Genomic DNA, 19351 nt, shown 5'->3' with positions numbered 1-19351 from the left:
GCAAAGTGGCTTTGGGGCGATAGTGGAGACGAAGGAGACTTCACTGAGAAGAGTAAATGGGAAGCATCTCTTCCTTTATGCGATGATATACTCACAGTGTATCTGAAGTTGGCAACGATGAAAAAAGTAACGATATGCAGCCTGTTGCATGTAAACCGAATGTCTGTCGATTTTATAGTGACACCGAGCCGAAGTTTCTGTACTCTGTGTGACATGGATTCAAGTTTCCTGAAATTATTTGACCAACAGTTTAACACTTCATTCGCGAAAGAGTGCAATCATCAGGTAAAATACCGAAACTCATTCCATTAACAAGACATTCCATAACGCACTCATGAAATGCTATTTCATAAGGAGGAATAAAGACGTTCTTGCCAAATACTGAACATAGTTCTGAGTTTGAAGACGAAATTTAGCGACCAATCGAAGAACGGTAAGGCCGACCTCTTTTCATCAAGGACATGTTCTCTGGTTTCCGATTTTTCCGTAAGTCGCATAACTATGTTTCTCACTCAAAATAAAAGCAGCAGTAACGGGGGAGGGGACACGGGTACAAGTGGGGCCATTTTCCCCTCTAAAATCTAGGATACAGGTTTTTGCAGGACTTTAAATTTCTGGAAATGATTGTGTGTGATGCTACTGAACAGTAGATTCAGCATTTCCGAGTGCAATGAGAAACAATCGTTTCAGCAAACACCGCCTAACTTCGGTTTGAGTATCACGCTCTTTACGGTGAATTATACAGTTTTCTTGGAGCGGCGGTGGTTTCGGCGCGGTTTTGTAATAAAGACGGATATAAATATTAAGTGTTGCCGGTGCAGGATTTTGTGCACGAACTAGCCTCTCGATTATGTCCCATAAATGTTCGATGGGATTGAGTTATTTGGATGACCAAATCATTCGCTCAAATTGTCCAGAATGTTCTTCAAACAAATTGCGAACAACTGCAATCCAGTGATATGGCACATTGTCATCCATAACAATTCCATCATTGTTTGAGAACATGAACTCCATGAATGGGTGCAAATGGCCTTCCTGTAGCCGAACGTAACCACTTCCAGTCAGTGATCAGTTCAGTTCGACCAGAGGATCCATTCCATTCCATATGAACATAGCCAATACCTTTATGGAGCCACCACTAATTTGCACAGTGCCTTGTTGACAAGTCGCGCTCTTACCAACTGAAATCGGGACTCATCTGACCAGACCACGGTTTTCCAGTTGTCTAGGATCCAACTGATATGGTCACGAAGCCAGGAGAGGCACTGCATGCGATGTGCTGTTACGAAGGGGCACTCGCATCGGTAATCTGCTGCCACAGCCCATAAACGCCATATTTAGCCTTACTGTCCTGGAGGATACGTATGTCCTACGTCTGCGGTTATTTCACGCAACGCTGCTGGTCTCTTAGCACTGACGACTCTACGCAAACGTCACTTCTCTCGGTCGCTAGTGAAGGCTGTAGGCGACTTCGTTGTCTGTGGTGGCAAGTAACACCTGATATTTCGTATTCTCGGCACACACTTGACATTGTGGATCGCGAAATACTGAATTCTCTAATGATTTCCAAAATGGAATGCCCCATGCATCTAGCTCCAACTACCATCCCGCGTTCGAAGTCTGTTGATTGCCGCCGTGCGTCCGTCATCACGTTGGAAGCCTTTTCACATGAATCACCTGAGTACAAACGACAGCTCCGCCAATGAACTGCCCTCTTACACTGTGTACGCTACACTACCGCCATCTGTATACATGCATATCGCTATTCCCTGACTTCTGTCTGTCATCTCAGTGTATATTTCCTTAAGTTTTCTCCGTTCCTTTTTCGAACAGCCCTTAGGTACTGAGCTACATGAATAGTCAGTTGAACGCCGAGCACGACGCAAACATGACTGCAGTACACGCGCCTAATACCCATCCCAAATTCCCTGCTGCATAATTTAATAACGGTAGTACATTACTTCACGTCTGTAGGCAAAAAAAACGACGTGTCAAGGTTTGTTGAGACTATATTCAGTTTTACATGGCAAGGATATTGTACTAAACTCTGGGGAAGACGACCATCCAGCACTATATGAGTTTCATTTGTACACTTCTGTACCGAAATTCCCTATTGTCTAAGAATACTCTTCTTACACTAGAAGAGAACAAGAAAAAAAATGAACAAAAATACTGAGCAGATAACTATCAAAAATTTGAGATACATTCATTTTCAGCACTGTTACACACAGTTCCCAGAGCACTAATCAGTTATAACAGAAGCCCCAATTTTAGCATCGTGGCCCCGTGGATAAAAAAACTGCAGACGTTCATGGTAGCCGGGGATATGGCGGTAGGTACCAAAAAAATAGACTAAATATGGCAAACTGTTGTTCCTGGTTGAAATTTGCACGAAACACACTTATACATCTACAGGTGCACAATAATTCTGAAATTCACAATGAAGTGCCCGACACAGGTTTCATTGAAGGACCTTTAAGTTAGTTCTCTACCGTCCATTGTCGAACAGCGCGCGGGAAAAACTGACACTTTCCGTGCAAGCTCTGATTTCTCTTATTTTATTATGATGATCACTCCTTCCTACGTAGGTGGGCGCCAACAAAATATTTCCACATACTGAGAAAGTTAGTGACTAACATTTAATGAGAAGATCCTGCCGCAGCGAAAATACACCTTTGTTATAATGACTGGCACCGCAATTCGCGTTTCATATCCCTGACACTCTCCCATTTAGCGATAATACCAAAGCAGCTGCTCTTCCTTGAATTTTTTCGATGCCCTCAATCCTATCTCATGCAGGTGCCATACCGCACAGCAATACTGCAGAAGAGGGCGGACAAGCGTGGTGTAACGTATCTCTCTAGCAGATCTGTAAGACTTTCTAAGTCTTCTGCCAATAAATCACAGTCTTTGTTCGCCTTCCCCACAACATTGTCTAAGTGATCGTTCCAATTTAAGTTATGTGCAGTTATAATCCCTACGTATTTAGTTGAGTTCACTGCCTTTAGATTTGTACTATTTATCTTGTAACCTAAATGTAGTGAGTTCTTTTTAGTGCTCCTGCGGATGAATACACATTTTTCATGCTTTAGAGTCAATTACCACTTTTTGCACCATACAGATATCTTGTATAAATCACTACCAAATGCGTTTTTATCATATGATAACTTTACATGAACGACGGTAAAGGATGACACGACAGTCTATCTCTACCATAAGGCTCGTCTGGCTCAAAATGCGGCGTTTTGCTTGCTTTTATTTTGCTTATTTACAAGGAACTAACTCGCTGGAAGTACCATCCCCGTCGCCCGCTGGCTTCTGCTTCTGCTCACACTCATTCAATAAGACTACTGAAATGTTGAGCTGTGTGAACAAAATCCGTGACACTTTTTTAGCTTCGTATCACCACGGACGAGTGCTCGGTTTATGACTATGACCCCGAGACAAAGGAGAAAAATAAGCATGGAAAGATGTGCATTTATCGCCGCCGAAAAGACGAAGATCAAACTACAAACGGCAATTTGAGTGTTTTGGGGATTGCTATGATACGTAACATGCCTACTGTCGCACGAACATACTATCGTAGCATCTTAATGAGGCTTTCTTTTTACGCTGACAACGCCCCATCTCATTCTGCATACGACACAATCGCACTCGCTGTTTCTTTGGGCTATCGAATGGTGCCTTCCCACTGCTATTCTCCTTAAATGGCACCCATGCATTTCTTCGAACGAATAAATCACTGGGTCGTAGGCATTTCCATAATGACAACTAGAACGATTCCCGAAAAGCTAAAATGCAGGCTTCAACAACCACAGTCTCAGTCAATCCATGCACAGATAGAACGACTGTGTCGCATTGTAAGATGAACACGCAGAGACGGACAAACACCGTTACCATGGTTTTAAGTACCCATCGTACAATATCATCGGAATTCCTTGAAGTTTTGTATTTGTTCTCCTTTAACTTCAGTTCCCTTTCTGCATTTCTTCATTCACGGAAAGAGAAAATGGCCTCTGGCAACCATTTCACGAGAATAGACGGGGCAAAATGTTAAAGACCATGTGGTACTACGTTCTGTGAAGAATGAGCTGGGTGTTCGTCATGCAGCACGTGCATTCAAGGACGGCCAAATTCGAGAGAATTTAACATCAACGAAACAAAGCAAAGCGAAGGTAATTGTGTGTAATCAAGTTCAATCAGGTGAAGGTGATTCATAGTAGTAAATGATGTTAAATATTTCGGATGCAAAGTAACACAGAAGATGTGAACTGCAGACTGACAGTTGGAAGAAAAGCGTCTGAAAAACCCAACTCTTAACGTCAAACATGAAGATTCAATATTACGAAGTATTTTTTTAAGAAATTTATATTGAGTGTAGCCTTGTATGGAAATTAAACTTGGACACCGAACAGCTGAAACACGAAGAGAGCAGGCATTTGGAATGTGACGCGTATAATGTAACGAATCTTAGTTTAAGACTGTCTGTATGCCACTGAATGATGGCAATATTACTGTTTTCCACACGCTTTTCGCCTCAATTTATTAAGCAATTATTTGTGACCCAAAACACGCATTTTCACTTGTATGCACCTCTTTCAACTGACCTTATCTCCGGCTGAATGTGTAAGTTATAAAACATTCCCACCCAATCAACCTTTTTAGCGAACTTTCGGATGTATTTCCATGTAACGGTCAAAGGAGATATTTGTGCGGTGCGTGTGTGTGTGTGGGGGGGGGGAGGGGGGAAGAGGGGGGGCGGGGGGAAGAGGGGGGAATTGGAGGAGGGAGGGAGAGAGAGAGAGAGAGAGAGAGAGAGAGAGAGAGAGATTGTTTTTCGTGCTAGAGGCACAGCAAGTTTCTTTAACAGTACAGCCAATAGAACAATATTAACAGAGAGCAAGTAATAAAACTTGCACTGAGTAAATGGTGTCTACGTAAAAACTATTTGTTGCATATATGTGCAACAGCGGAGTATGTAACGTGTAAATGCTGCAATCAGTGTTTGTTTCAGGCTACTTGTCTGGAAAAAGAAATAATGCCTTTATTCAGTTTCATACAGACTATCCTAACCTAAAAGTGATTGATATCAATAGCTAAGGACGACTGACAGATCAATTTATTGAAGTATTAGATGAGTACATCGGGAAACTAATGCAGAGGTACTGAATTCAATTACGAATTTAAGAGCTTTTAACACGTCAAGGCATCAAGGAAGAGTTTGTTTGGTGGGAGAGTATTTTTCTAGGAGTAAAAATTGTTATCACCAAGGACTGAACATGGTGAACATGCTGAAGTCAATACAGGGTATAGTAGTTATGCAGGTATGGGAAGACTCGTACACAACGCCGACTGGCTTAGACAGCTGCATCACTATCGCCTCCTGACGACGATAACAACAATATCAAGACGACGACGGCAATGGCAGGCAGTGCGCTGTGTTGGTTCCGCTATCCGCGTGCGCACTGGGTACCTGTCACACTACTACTGCCCTCTCCCCACCGCCACCCGAAGTCACTACTGAGGCAACAGTTTTTTGCCGTGTGATGCTATTAGGCGCCTGCTGCCTGCTCGGCGCGGGTCGCTGGAGTGTGACAGCAGCAGCAGTTCTGCTGCTCCGGGCGACAGCAGGTGCCGCCGGCAGGTCAAGCGGAAGCACCCGCCGCCTCGCGCCACTCGCTCCACAGCACCGCGCAGCGACGGCTCCAATCGATTTTCCGCAACAGATGAGCGCCACTGCCAGACGCGCATCGAGCAACTCAAAGAGCCGCTACGAGCCGTGTCTGTACAACTGCCGCCCAATCCAAGCGCCAGCGACCCGACACTGCTCTCGCTAGTCTGCTGAAGGGCGGAACCTAATTACTGGTGCAAAGACCGATGTAAACAGTCCCTGTAGCGCTGCATCTGCGACTAACGCAATAGTAACGTACTTAATGCCAATTTAGACCTTCGCATAAGGAAATCTCCCATATACGTAGATAACGTACCAGCACGTGAGTTTTCTTTTTTCTCTGTCGTTCGACGCTGTGAATGTTCTGATATTTGTACATACGACAATACTGACCCCGAGTATTCATTCCTTAATTCGTAAGGACTATAAATTGATTAAACGAAAATATACGCCAATCTGTATCTGGAAAAAAAAAAAAAAAAGTATGTTACCTATTTCAACAAAGTCAAGGGAGACACCAGGAAGAGCGGGAGGTGACAGTCCAAAGTAAGCTGGAAACGTTAACGAACAATTTTTCATGTACACACACACACACACACACACACACACACACCCGCGCGCGCGCCTATGAAGCTCACGAAACTTCAAGTCCACGTATTTCCTCGCTGTGGAGGATGACACTATATAGTAATCGTTATCTACTCATCCCAAGATAACGGACACTGTTTTTGTTAACATTATAAGGCGTGATAAAATATTCGTCGGTAATACAAGGGAAAGTGAGTAAAGATATGGACATTACGTAAGCATTATTAAATCGGATGAAACTACCAAATAGTGACTGAAGTAAGAAGAATAAGACTGGCAATAGCGAGAAAGGTTTTCTGAAAGAGAAATATTTTAGCATTTAATGTAAATTTACATTGTAAATGTCTGTCTAGAAGTATTTGTCGAATTGTAGCCTTGTACAGAAGCTAAATAACGATGAACGGTAGCGATTGTAAAGACCAGACTTTTCGGTATGTGTTGCTATAGAAGAAAGCAGAATGTTAAATGAATAGATTCAGTAACTAATGAAGTCTAACTGCGGAGAGAAAACCTTTATGCTTCAACTTGCCTAAAAAAAGGGATAGGTTGCTGACGTATCCAGAAACTGCTAATTTGATAATGAGGAATAATGAGAGAAACATTCAATATACGAATCCTGTCATACAGTCACAGAGAGCAGGAGTTACGGGACAGAAACGCACAACAGACTACAAAGACGAGCTGCACCAAACCAGCCTTTGTACAGAAAAAGAAAAACTGTCCGATGTACGTTTAGTGTCTCTATCACTGTACTCGGGAAGCTGATATGGAAGCATGGTAAAGAAATCTGCTGTAGAGCTGATGCTGCCATTCCGGCAGTTACCTGATCTGATTTGGGAAACAGAATATCGAAGTTTGGGCGGCAGGACGACGATTTCATCCCAGCAGGTCCCGAAACAAAGCCCTCTGCGCAGCTTTTCCCGACTTGATAAACTGAACTAATTCTGGTAACACCCTCGCCCATACAATGCGATCACTTGCATCTCAAGTAACAGCCGAGTTAAAACCATAAGGAAAAGGCCACATTCCCCCCCCCCCCCCGCCACACACACACACACACACACACACACACACACACACACACACACACACTAAGGCTCTGTGACTCGGTACTTATGAGGTCCATCCACCTACAGTACCTTCTTCTCTCTCAGGTAACTTTGCGCTGCAAATATAGGAGCTACTGTCATATCAAAAGACATATTATACGAACGTACTACAATACTCAACAAAAAAGTTCTTACTCAGCAACATCACGCGCGATCATCGCGTCTCGTGAAAGTGACGACTGTGCACAAAAACCTAAGGAAAATACCAGCAGTATGTGGCTTCTGTGCCATTTTGGACGTATTTGAAACTCTCCTCACAGAGCAGACAAGTACGGACACAATTGACGAAAATGACGCTGAAATTGAGGAAATATCCAGAGAGTACGAGCAGGAGGCTTCTCCAGCTGCCCTGGCAGGAAGAGACGCGTCGCCGTCAGCCACAGGTGGCCTAAGCCTAGCCGTGGAGAGTCGTCGCCAACCCAAACAAACCCACTGCCAGACACGCGCCTCTGGCAACTGCGCTCCGCTTGCCCTTGGACGTCGCGCTTACTATTTCGTGGCATTCCAGGCACTGGTGCTGTGTCGATGTGTCGCACAGTAAGCAGGATGGTACTATAGAAGCGCCTCAATCTCCAAAGAGTTTTTAAAATGCAGGACTCCCTTTTTCATTACAGCACAGAAATCCCACACGGAAGTTTACACCATTTATGGTAAATATCGTGACTGTCACGGCTGGTTAGGATCACGCAGAAAAATTTGAGCCAACTCCAAATGAAACTGTCTGTAAGAGTTAAAGAGACATCAACCTCGACACTAATCAAATTAGTGAAATACTAACAATCGAGTTGAATGAAGAGCACAGACTAAGCCAAAACTATGTTGCTGAACGTTCACGCCTCTTCGGTCAGTCCTAAAATGCGATCAAAATCGTATGCAAATTACAAAAGTAAAAACTGGGAACAAAGTGGCGTCGTTTCTCTGTAACGATGTTGGATAAATTTTGACAGTGTTGTCGACGAACCGCGATACAATGATTCTGCCTTTGTCGTATATTTTGCACAAAAAACCGCGACAGAGGGAGGTTGGTATCCCCTACGAAAGCAAAGTTGTATTTCGCTTGCGTCTTCATGAATGAAACAGAAATGAGAGCGACCTTTTGTAGTTCAAAGCATCTTCAGCGGACACTATACTGTGCTTTATGGAGTAGTGGAGTACATCAAATCGCATAGGTGACTTAACGAAAGTCTAGTTTAACGTACGCTTTAATTTGTCGGTACGTGTCGAAGATTCTACAATGTGTAGTTCCGAAAAAATTTTACGTATTTTAACTATTGTGCATGATGGTTTGTAATAAAAGAGGCACTGGTTCAAAATGCCAAAATTTCATTCTGTTTTAAATTCGAAACTCCTGAAGATGTCGAGGTAACACACGCAATTCACACAGTTCTACAATAGGGGTTTTAGAGTAAGTTTTCCACTTGGATTGTGTTAGACGTATGTACAAAGGAAATTTCATCGTGTGTGTCACTAACCAGCATAGACGTCGGAGGTATGCCATATACTGATTCCGCACTTTGCGGAGAGTGTGAAGCGCATGAGGACGAGTTCCACCCGAATATTAGAGGATATCCGCCAGAAAGCCTGCACAGTTCTACGGAATCAGATCTGCAGGCTACATGAGTACTTCGCACGTCTAGAATGACTGAGGTCTTCAAAAAGCTGCGGAGCATGTGTGCACACACAGTGCAGACCGTGCCGAAGGCGTCGCCAGCAGACAAGGCACATAGCTGCCACCTGGCATGTGGCGTCATTCGCCATCGACGAAACAATTATGTGAAGACCACTGTTTCATCTCACGAAGCCGAATTTCACTTTTCACGATCAGTCAGCAAGCGTAATTTCTGAATACTGGAGTTTTGGACATTGACGTTATGTTTATGTTCGCATATACATGCGGGATAGGTTTAAGATTAATTACGTATATCAGACATGATTTATCGGACTAGTTGTCAAGATGTGTCTGAGACCGAAGTCTTTACCTTTACTAAGAGCATCATCAGGGGCCGAACATACACTTGTTTTAACCGTGAATTAGCGGACTGATTCATTATCTGAGTGCAGAAACATCCTGACTGTAGTGAGAAGTAAACACAGAACATAAATTTTAGTCTCGTGTTTCGCCAGGATTTATGGTTGTAAATCTTGCGTTACACCAAAGTGCAGACGACACGATACGCCTTAGGGAAGTGCGACTATGGAATGTTGAAGCAAAACAGAGTAACCGCCGAGGCAGAGCTTCTCACGAGGGAGCCGGCGCACCGGAAGCAGCGCGAAACAGCAGCTTCCTGCGGCGATAAGAGCAGACCACGGCGCTCGCGCTTCCTCCAGCGCAGCGGCACACCTACCACAAGCACGACGTTCTGAAGATTGCCGCCTGCAAGAGCTGTGTCCAAGTACCCCACGACTACTCATATTATGGTTGCTCCTACGTGTAAACTTGTGCACATTTACATAAATACACGAGGGTAAATTAAAAAATTAACTTTTTGCTGCAGAAACATGGTTACAGTGTTGAGAGAGACAGAATTCCCCGCGCCACAGTACTGTAGTACGCCGCTAGGTGAGACAGCGCGAAAGAGTGCAGCCCAACGGTAATGCGGAGGTGGGATGCACCGTTTTCTCTCTCTCTCTCTCTCTCTCTCTCTCTCTCTCTCTCTCTCATGCAGCGGCGTACCGAGGTACTGCGGAGCGGGAATGTCTGTGTGTACCAAGACATTGCGTAACTATTTTTTGGGCTAATATGACTTTATGGCCACACCTCTTGTTTACTTAACAAGAACATACTATCGACTTCTAATTAAGTTTTCGTGGCAACAACGTTGTAAAAGTAGTCATCCCGCGTCCAAAGCAACAACTTCGGCTTTCGACCACCACCACCACCACCACCACCACCACCACCACCGTGATCGCTGCCTTCCGTCGTTTATAGCCAATAGTCAAGTTTTATCTGGCCATCATCGTCTTTGCGTCGAGACAGCGTTAAGGAATACCCTAGACTATGGCGATAAATACGACTCGGCCGACTTCACCGTTATTTAACGTGCAACCGCCGTTTCGGCTCATCTTTTCTAAACGTTTTGATTACAGCAGTGCCCGCGATAGCGATGACAATACGCTGGTTTGTGATAAACGTGTGTCGTTAAATACACTTTCACAATTTTCTCTGAAACCGTATTCAACAACCGCAGATTCGTCGATTTTTTCATAACATGCCGTTGGTGTTCCACAAAGTGCAGACAGCATACCGCGCGCCATTACGCGTAATTTACTCATTTGTTCGGGAGCAGCAGAGTTCACACAGCTGTTCGATCACTCACATTTAAGGTTCCCAGGTGTGTTCCTAAATGACTTACAAGCAGCCTCGTTATGGCTCCGCCTGAGAAACAAATGTTTACATCTCCTTTGCTTAGACCGACTTATAGCTTCGTTCCCATTAGCCAGTCTTGGAAGAGAGAGTCTTTCTTCCCTACGACATATAGCGGAAGTGAAACGAAAAGTGTGTACGCGATTTTTTCGCTCGGAGTCTCCTTAATGGGCAGTTCGGACGCCTGATGTGTTATTTGACACTACTTCGGCAACTTGCACGTCGATGATAAAATGATGACCGACCCCCCTCCCCCCCCCAACACACACACACACACACACACACACACACACACACACACACACACACACACACACACACACAAACCAAACGGAGATAATGCACGACTAGGTCGGGAACCGAACCCGAGGCCCCATGTCCAGAGCCAAGAACGCTAATTCCAAGAGAACGAGGTGCTGACGGCGTACTACTGACTTTTATTTGAATGTGACTCCGATGGAATAAGGCGAATACTTTGAAAAATAACTGGCTACAGGATTCTGTATTTCCGGTTGGTCGGTTGATTTGGGGAAGGGGACCAAACAGCGAGGTCATCGGTCCCATCGGATTAGGGAAGGATGGGGAAGGAAACCGGCCGTGCCCTTATAAGGAACCATCCCGGCATTTGCTGAAGCGTTTTAAGGAAATCGCGGAAAATCCAAACCAGGATGGTCGTACGCGGGTTTGGACTGTCTTCCTCCCGAATGTGGGTCCAGTGTGCTAACCACTGCCCCATCAGGCTCGGATGCATCTCCAGAAACCACTCTTCATAGAAGGCGTAACTGTGAGAACCAGTGAAGGCGCCTTTATCAGAGGTACATCAGTACGTTACGACTGTCAAACGCTCACGGCCCCAGTTCGTTTTGCCACGTGCAGTAGTTTGGGCAGACTCGTATTCTGACACATAGTGACGGCCGCAGGAGTTAACTCCGGGAAAAGAGCCAAGCCGATTCTGGTGGCGTTGATTCCCCTGGAAGGGTAAGAGGTGAGCTAGCTGTTGCCCCCTAAGCCTCGTTAGCTGGAGCGGGGATAATAGGGCTTTAAGCGCGCCTTCGGCAATTACCAAACGAGTGCGTGTGAGGAGTGAGGCGGACTTAGGCCATCCCTCGCGGCCGGCCCACGCGCTGTCACGGCCTGGAGCTGGAGCCGCGCCGCTGCCGCTTTGAGGGCGGGCGGCCCGGCCTCCGCGCGCTCTTTGACGTCAACTGCTCGCCTGTCACGCCAGCGACCGGCGCCACGCCCTGATACACTAAGAGAATCGACGCGAAGCGAACTGCCGCTGCCTCGCGCATTTGGGCCTACTGTAACTTCCAATGTGCGGTGCTCCGTTTTTCGCCAAAGTTAACATCTTGGCACACTTCACACACGCAGTAACACGTAACAAGGGCGGAGCTTAGTTAATAACAGAAGTATATACGCACTTCCTCTACACGAAGAGTTTTCCAACAGCGACTGGATACACAAATCTGCTATTTTCGATTTCCCTTCCCCAGTATCATCATTCCTTATTTTTTTATGTTGTCAATTTTGAAGCCGAAACTGTCTAAAAAATTCTTAATGAACAGAAGTGAAAGATTTTTATTACAATACAAGCCGTGGATGTACATCGAGTAAATTATAAAAGAGAGTAAGGAGAAATTGCAAAATGAATTGAAGTTCGGGTAGAACAAATTAAAACTTGCGACACTATTTCTGTCAGAGACACCAATGGAAATTTTAGGCCAGTTTCAAGCAGTGAATACTTCATTGAAAAAGAAGTTACAACGTGAACATCAATCTAAGTGTAACAAAGGCAATGAAATGTAGTCGAATGAAATCAGAAACTGTCGAGTGAATTAGATAACGAAATGAGACAAAGACGTAGACCCGTTTTTGCTTATGGTAATAAAACTGATGGCGGCCGAAGAGGAGATGATATAAAATGCAGACTGCCACTAGCAGAAAAAAGAAAGAAAAATATTATTTCCGATAAACAAAAAGAGATGATATAAAATGAAGACTGCCACTAGCAGAAAAAAGAAAGAAAAATATTATTTCCGATAAACAAAAATTTCTTAACGGCAAATATAAATTTAAGCGTTAGGAAGTTTTTTTGCGAAGGTGCTTGCCTGGAGCGTAGTCTTGTACAGAAGTGAAAGGCGGACGATGAAGTGTTCAGGCAAGAAGGGAATATAAGCTTTGGAAATGTGTTGCCACGGAAGAAGGCAAATGATTTAGGCAGGCTGCTCGGGGAAAACTAATGTGGATTACTGACCCGAATTATGGAATAAATAAATTGACGGCACATATTGACTAAAGGAGTGATCGGTCGGCAGGATACATCGTGAATGATCAAACTGGCCATGGCTGGAAGTGTCGGTAAAAACTGTAGAGGAAGACCATGGATTGACTGTAGTAAGCAGGTTCCAAAAGATGTAGAGGAGTAGTAGTAGTAGTAGTAGTAGTAGTAGTAGTAGTAGTATAGAGATAAAAACGTTTGCAGAGGATACATTTGCATGGAGAGCCGAGTCAAATTAGTCTTCAAACTTTACATAAGAACAACTTTATATGATAACCGTGTTTCTGCTGGGTCACTGTGTGCAGTAATTCTTAAGAAACTGCCAGCTATGATTCCAAATACGAAGACGTCGTCACATTCCTTTGTGTAATTTAGAGGTAGAAATGAACACGGTATGGCAGCCAGCTTGGCGCCAGACTTTGACGTCACTTCGACGGGCGTTTTACCAAATCTTGCATTAACGGAGAATGTCGCCCCGCTTTCCATTTCATTTCCATTAACTCGTAATGGTCTACGGTCGCTCGTAAGATCTGACTCAGATTAGCCTAGCGCAACATTTATTTGAGAACACTCTAAGCGGTGGCCTAATAAAGCAGTACTTTAAAAACAATGTGACCCAACACGCAGCTAAGCGGCCGTACTTCCTTACTGACGGCAAATTCATAAACTGGAACACAGCCAAACCATGAGCCAAACCACTCTGAAGAGGGTGAACCAGCATATGGACATCGACAGCCGTCGTTCTGATGGCTGCACTATCGTTGGCTTTTGCCGTTTTAAGCTTCATTTCAGTACGTTTATTACTTCTCTGTATGCAACTCCAGGCGCTTACACCCTACATCGGCGAAACTATGAATGCTGTGGTAAGGGCTGTGTAATACACAGCTCGTTGAAATAGTAAACCGCATTATGAAGCAGTGAACTGATGGCTGTAACAATAGTGTACACTACACCGCACAAAAATTCTCTCGCTCACTATTAAACATTGCTCTTCGTCTTGGCGCAATGTTTTCCTGTTCTTCAACCGATTCATTGCACATTCAAACTATATGCGTACTCTATGTCAACTATACAGTATCAGCCAGGATGCGCATTGCATATTCATATGTTATTAGACTACAATACCAGGCGATATGAACGATTTGAAGCTGCATTTATTAAGGTAATCCATATATATTCCTGCGAAATGTCTTCTTCAGTTCTGTCGCATACGTTGTAACAGTATGAGAAGCTATTATGGATATAGGTTACTGTCCAATTTCAGATAGTTCGTAAATAAATCACGGATATTGACAGTCTGCTTGGCATTCAACTCTCTCTAGCTTCCAATGCCAGACAACATATATTTCAGGATTAGAACTTTTAACTTCTTACTAATGGTTGACCGTTCGCTTACGATTAAAAAACGAGCGAGCGATCTCTTTGATCATGACGCTAGACTTATTCTGAATGCCCACCCCGTATTCACGATTGATCTCTTCCGCGAGTTTCATTCTACGGGAATGCCGGCTGATTTTCTGTCCAATCGTCCTACTATCTGTTTGCACTGCATTGTATCTAATACAGAATTCTAACTTTTTCACATCCTGTGACTACAATTGTGTATGTTAATTTTTCCTCTGTCTTGGGTGCAACAAAAGTACTTTGCCGCAATAGAAACCTGAGGTATACATTTGTCAATGTTCAATCCTTTTATCACACGCAAGCGATGCCAACTGTTAGGCATCACTATGAAAATATCAGCAAGTCAGTGTAGTAGTGCGCAGCAGCTCGTGACCATCATGATACACGGATGTGGCTAGTTCGCTGTATTCCACTGCATAACTGAATATTATTGTTATTCTGCAAGGCAATTATTGAATGATGATTTTAGTATTTAGTACAACTGAGAATATTTCTTAACTATTTTAGTCCATCAAATGAAACCAAGTGTACAAAATAGGTTTTATTCCCGCTATCTTAAGTGAAGTAACAGAAAATAAATAACTAGACATTGTAATATCGCAATCTCACGGCGATACTGCATTGAACTAAGCAATGGGACTACGTAGGAGTTTTGTAGAACCATTCCTGTGTTGCCAAAATTATTTATCTACATCACTAGACGACTAATCCTGCTTAGGGTGCATGATCCCACGGCGTCGGGGGCGGGGGGGGGGGGGGGCAACAAAAACTAGATTTTTAGTATTTCATATAATTATCGACCGAATATAAAATTTTAAAATGCCGTCAATTTACTTCAAGACGTATAACCTTATAGATTCAAGACTAAGACAGGAATTCCAGTGCGAAGACTTAGGCAGCTTAACTCATGCAGCGCTAATTGTCCATACTATATTCATCCAGTATCTGAGAATAAAAACATTCAGCGGCTTCCAACGAACGCTATATATAAATTTTATAGCTTCTCCGAAGCCTTTCTCCCTTATACGCTTAACGCCAAATATTCAACACATTAACTCATTTTGTAAAATACTGAGCCATTTGAAGGTGTTTTTACAGATGACAGTTCGATTCTTTTAAAAATTGGGGTGAGCGGTTTACTGATTCATCGGAAAGTGCATCAAATTGTGTGCAACTCACTTATTTGCTGAATTTATGTTTGCTTTTCAATGTTCGATAGAGTCGCGTGGTGAACTGCTAGACCACACGTTTCCGAAATGCTGCATAGGTTTACAATCGATTCCCTTCCTTCCGAAACACACCTGCGCAATACAATCCTCAAAAGCGTGATCAAAAACAAATGAATCGCCAACAGTGCCCGATTAGGCTGTGAGGCACATTTTGTAGTTTCGCTGAAGAGGAAAAACGCATCCCGCTGCCAATTATTCGTCACAGAGGGGGGACTGGAGCGGACAGGCGGCCGTGCTGCGGGCACAGCCCAGTACGATAGCCGCGCCGGCTCTTCCTGTTGGCGCTGCGCTGTCGCCGCGTTTCCTGAATCCGTCTTGCGAGCAGGCGTGGCTCAGCTGACAGTGAACCACCGCTGCCTACACGACGAACATACTGCCTGACAACGAAGATTGACCCTTTTAACTGGTCGTCAATGTCTTTTCTCTCTAGATCTTGAAAACAGTAAATAATGAAACATATCCTACGGGGAAACTCGCTCTTAACCTCACAGTTGATGGAAGGAAACAGTGAAAGGGCTCTCCAGCGAGTAAACTGACTCAGTCAAAAGTGAAGAATCACCTTTCAAATCAGAGAATTGACGTACAGCGAAAATGACATGTCAAGTAGGGGGAGAACGGGCTCGTGGGGGTGGAGGGGGGGGGGGGGCGGGGCAAAGATTGGCGTTCTACATGAACACCATAGAAAAAATTTTGTAAAGCTCTGCCAGACGCTCTTACCAACTCAGCCGCAGTTTGAAGAAACACGCAACGTAATCGATACAGACTAGTAGCATGCCTATCCAGAAACATTTGTCTCGATATCTCCAAACTGCTTTCCTATTCATCACTGAAGTGACGCAAGTGCCTCCGTTCCGCAGCTCATGTTGTAGGCACCCTGTTGTGTAGCGGAATTATACGACAGTTAAAACTACAGAAAACAGTCAGATAGTCGTACGAATGACTTTTTAAGAGATATTCTTAATACATACGAAAACTTGCAACGAAAAGCCAATGCCGTCAAATGGAACCGAATGTTCGCGACAAACGTGCCCAAAATCGCGTACCACTGAAACTCTGAACCGCTATGTATGTGAGCACGCACTATTACTAAAATATGATGGAGCCAGGCCGGAGCACGTTTTCCTCGACCACTTTCGTCACACTCGCGGATAGCCTAGAAAGACGTACCTGTGAAAGAACACGCTAGCGTTCTAGATGAACACACACTCTCTCACGCGCCGCTCTGTTGTATAAATAATACCACGCACACTGGAGATCGTAGTTACTATGGTCGCCAACCTCTCATTCCACTGGAGCGCAGTAAAGCAGTTTAGAAGCGCGGCCCGGCAGCACACACGTGAATCGTGTCAGCAGCACACACACACGCACGTCACGGTCACGCACGCCAGTCGGCAAGCGGTGTCGGCGTGCAGCCCCGGCTCGACCGCCCAGACGCAACTGCGCCGCGCGCTGCCCGGCCCGGCGGCTGCGGCAGCGGCAGCGGCTGGCCTCCGCGCACTGCGCCCGCGCACACAGTACAGCCACCAGCATCCCATCCCGCGCCACACGTCTCCTCTCACCCCCACTCACGTCCGATACTCCCTTTACGTCGCGTTTGCCTTTTCAATTACCCACTAATTCGGCACGCTCTAAATCCGTCGACGCGGTAACAGTCGTTAGTCGCTCCCTCCCTCTCTATCCTCATCGTACCATTCATTCAGGGACCGCGTATCTCTATACGGAAGGGATAACACACTTGGCCCATTAATAAACCACACCGTGGTAGCTGATCCCTGGATGGTGATGGCTTTGTTCTCCATATTTTCGGGAGGGGAGGGGGACATGGAGTTTGGGGAGGGGAAGCAGAGGGGAGCGAGCACTGTTAGCACCTTCGTTGCTCACCCCTTACAGTGGATTGGAGCATTTTTTTTAGGGCGCTCAACTACTAAGGTCATTAGCGCCCTGTCACAAACGTTAGTGCACTAATAGCGTAGAAAAAAGTAAGGGGGGCAACATCAGAAAGTACTTACAAAGACGCAGAGAAACAAAATATAAAATCTTTTTGGACAAGTCCGTCAGTGTAATAAAACGAAGGACACGAGCAGCTGCTCGAGCGTCATCAGCTAAACGTACCTGTAAGGTAGACGGCAGACATAGGACAACACGAGAGTGAATAAAACGGGGACAGAACACTAAAACATGACGCACTGTCAGTGGACGACCACAGCGCCACTGTTGGGCGGGGTCACGGGACAACAGGTACCGGTGGCTAAACGGCAATGTCCAATCCGCAACCTGGCCAAAATGACCACCTCTCGCCGGGAAGGGCGTGAGGAGGTCGTCCAAGCCGTCGGGGTCGGTTTGATCGCCCTAAGCTTAGCAGTTCCAGTTTAAAATTAATTTCGTTTGTGTGTACGTATTAACCGCCAAATCAAATTTCAGATCTGTCCAGGGCTATACACGCACCGTCATGCGTACGCTGAAGAGAGCGGGACGAGTGGAACCAATCCATTTTTATGTTTTTATTTGTCAACAGGATATATCGCAAAAGTTTGCTAGTACATAAGTGCTAATAGACGCCCATCTGGTTCATAATACGTGTGATTACTGGCCACTGTCGACTGTCACTTTTTACTGAGTTACAGCCAGTTAGTTTATTCTCCTCGCCGTTGTAATTTGAAGCATGTTCGGAAACAACTATTAAAATCTAGATGTTTATTTGTAAGGTAGGTCTGCTCCTTTTTTTCTGTTTCATGTTATGGTTTTCAGTCGTATATGAGAACCTTTGTAATGCCGAACAACTAAATGCTGAAATGAACTTTTGTTTCACTACACTCCTCATACACTGTCACTTTGACAAATATCCGTTACATAAAGAGTATGAACTCACGTTTCGTCTGAATACACTACTGACAACTTTAATTCAGAAACTTGCATTCTGATAATATCTAATGTTGTGTTCCTTTTGCAACTACGTCTTCTCATTTGCACATTGCTCGTTCAATCTGGCACATTAAAACCAAATCTCTTTTACAGAACTTTCTTTTCCTACAGTTTTACTGCAAACATTGAAATCCATTTCTGTGTATCAGCAGCCGTGACGTCTTCTCTCGGGGTTTCTCAGCGCGATTTAGTAACTGTGCGCTTCCGGGTTCTCGTTTCCATTTTCTGTGCAATATTTGGATAGCCGACTTCCCCATATGCCGCACAAAATGTAAACAATAACTAGACAGAACGTCTGAACTACACCAACAAGGAGCCGTGAAGTTTTCCCGATGACATTTGTCGTAAATGAAATTGCACAAATTGCTGCCCCAATATATTTATCGTATCGTAAACGCAACTTTTATTGTTTTTGATTCTTTCGGAAAGGTACTGTATACTGCTCGGTGCAACATAACATCCCCTCCCCCTTTCCTCTTACAATTTCCACATCGTCGACTTAGTGCTGACGGAGAAGACAGAACGAGCAAACAAATGTTTACTGATATTCCTTTTTCCTTCTGATATAGAATAAATTTAACAACTTTAACAGCAAGTCGTTACGCCATACCGCTCTGAGTTTTCCGCAATCGCTTTCTATACTTGCACTGCGAGGTGAGAATACGCACTGCTATAAACTGAAAGGTGGCTGTACGTAGTACTCTGGCAAGTTACTTGCCGGCACGGTCAGCTCTGCGGTTCGCTTTGTTTTGATAATGATGATGCTATTAGTGGTGGTGGTGGTCT

General features: G+C 44.5%; 1 protein-coding gene across 6 annotated transcripts in view; it reads right to left on the bottom strand.

Moving 5' to 3' along the window:
- Positions 1–19351, bottom strand: part of LOC126236933 (rho guanine nucleotide exchange factor 11-like) — a 550831-nt gene that overhangs the window by 310586 nt on the left and 220894 nt on the right. For 2 of the 6 annotated variants that reach the window (XM_049946618.1, XM_049946619.1), the window contains exon 1: positions 16811–17060. The exons of the other annotated variants lie outside the window; for them this stretch is intronic. The gene's annotated coding sequence lies outside the window, so the exon portion shown is untranslated. Of the gene's footprint in view, positions 1–16810; positions 17061–19351 lie in introns of those variants that run through there. 6 annotated transcript variants of the gene reach the window in all.

The sequence above is a fragment of the Schistocerca nitens genome, chromosome 2, assembly GCF_023898315.1.
Source record: "Schistocerca nitens isolate TAMUIC-IGC-003100 chromosome 2, iqSchNite1.1, whole genome shotgun sequence".
Classification (NCBI taxonomy): Eukaryota; Metazoa; Arthropoda; class Insecta; order Orthoptera; family Acrididae; genus Schistocerca; species Schistocerca nitens.
This window is presented reverse-complemented; position numbering and strand designations above follow the sequence as displayed.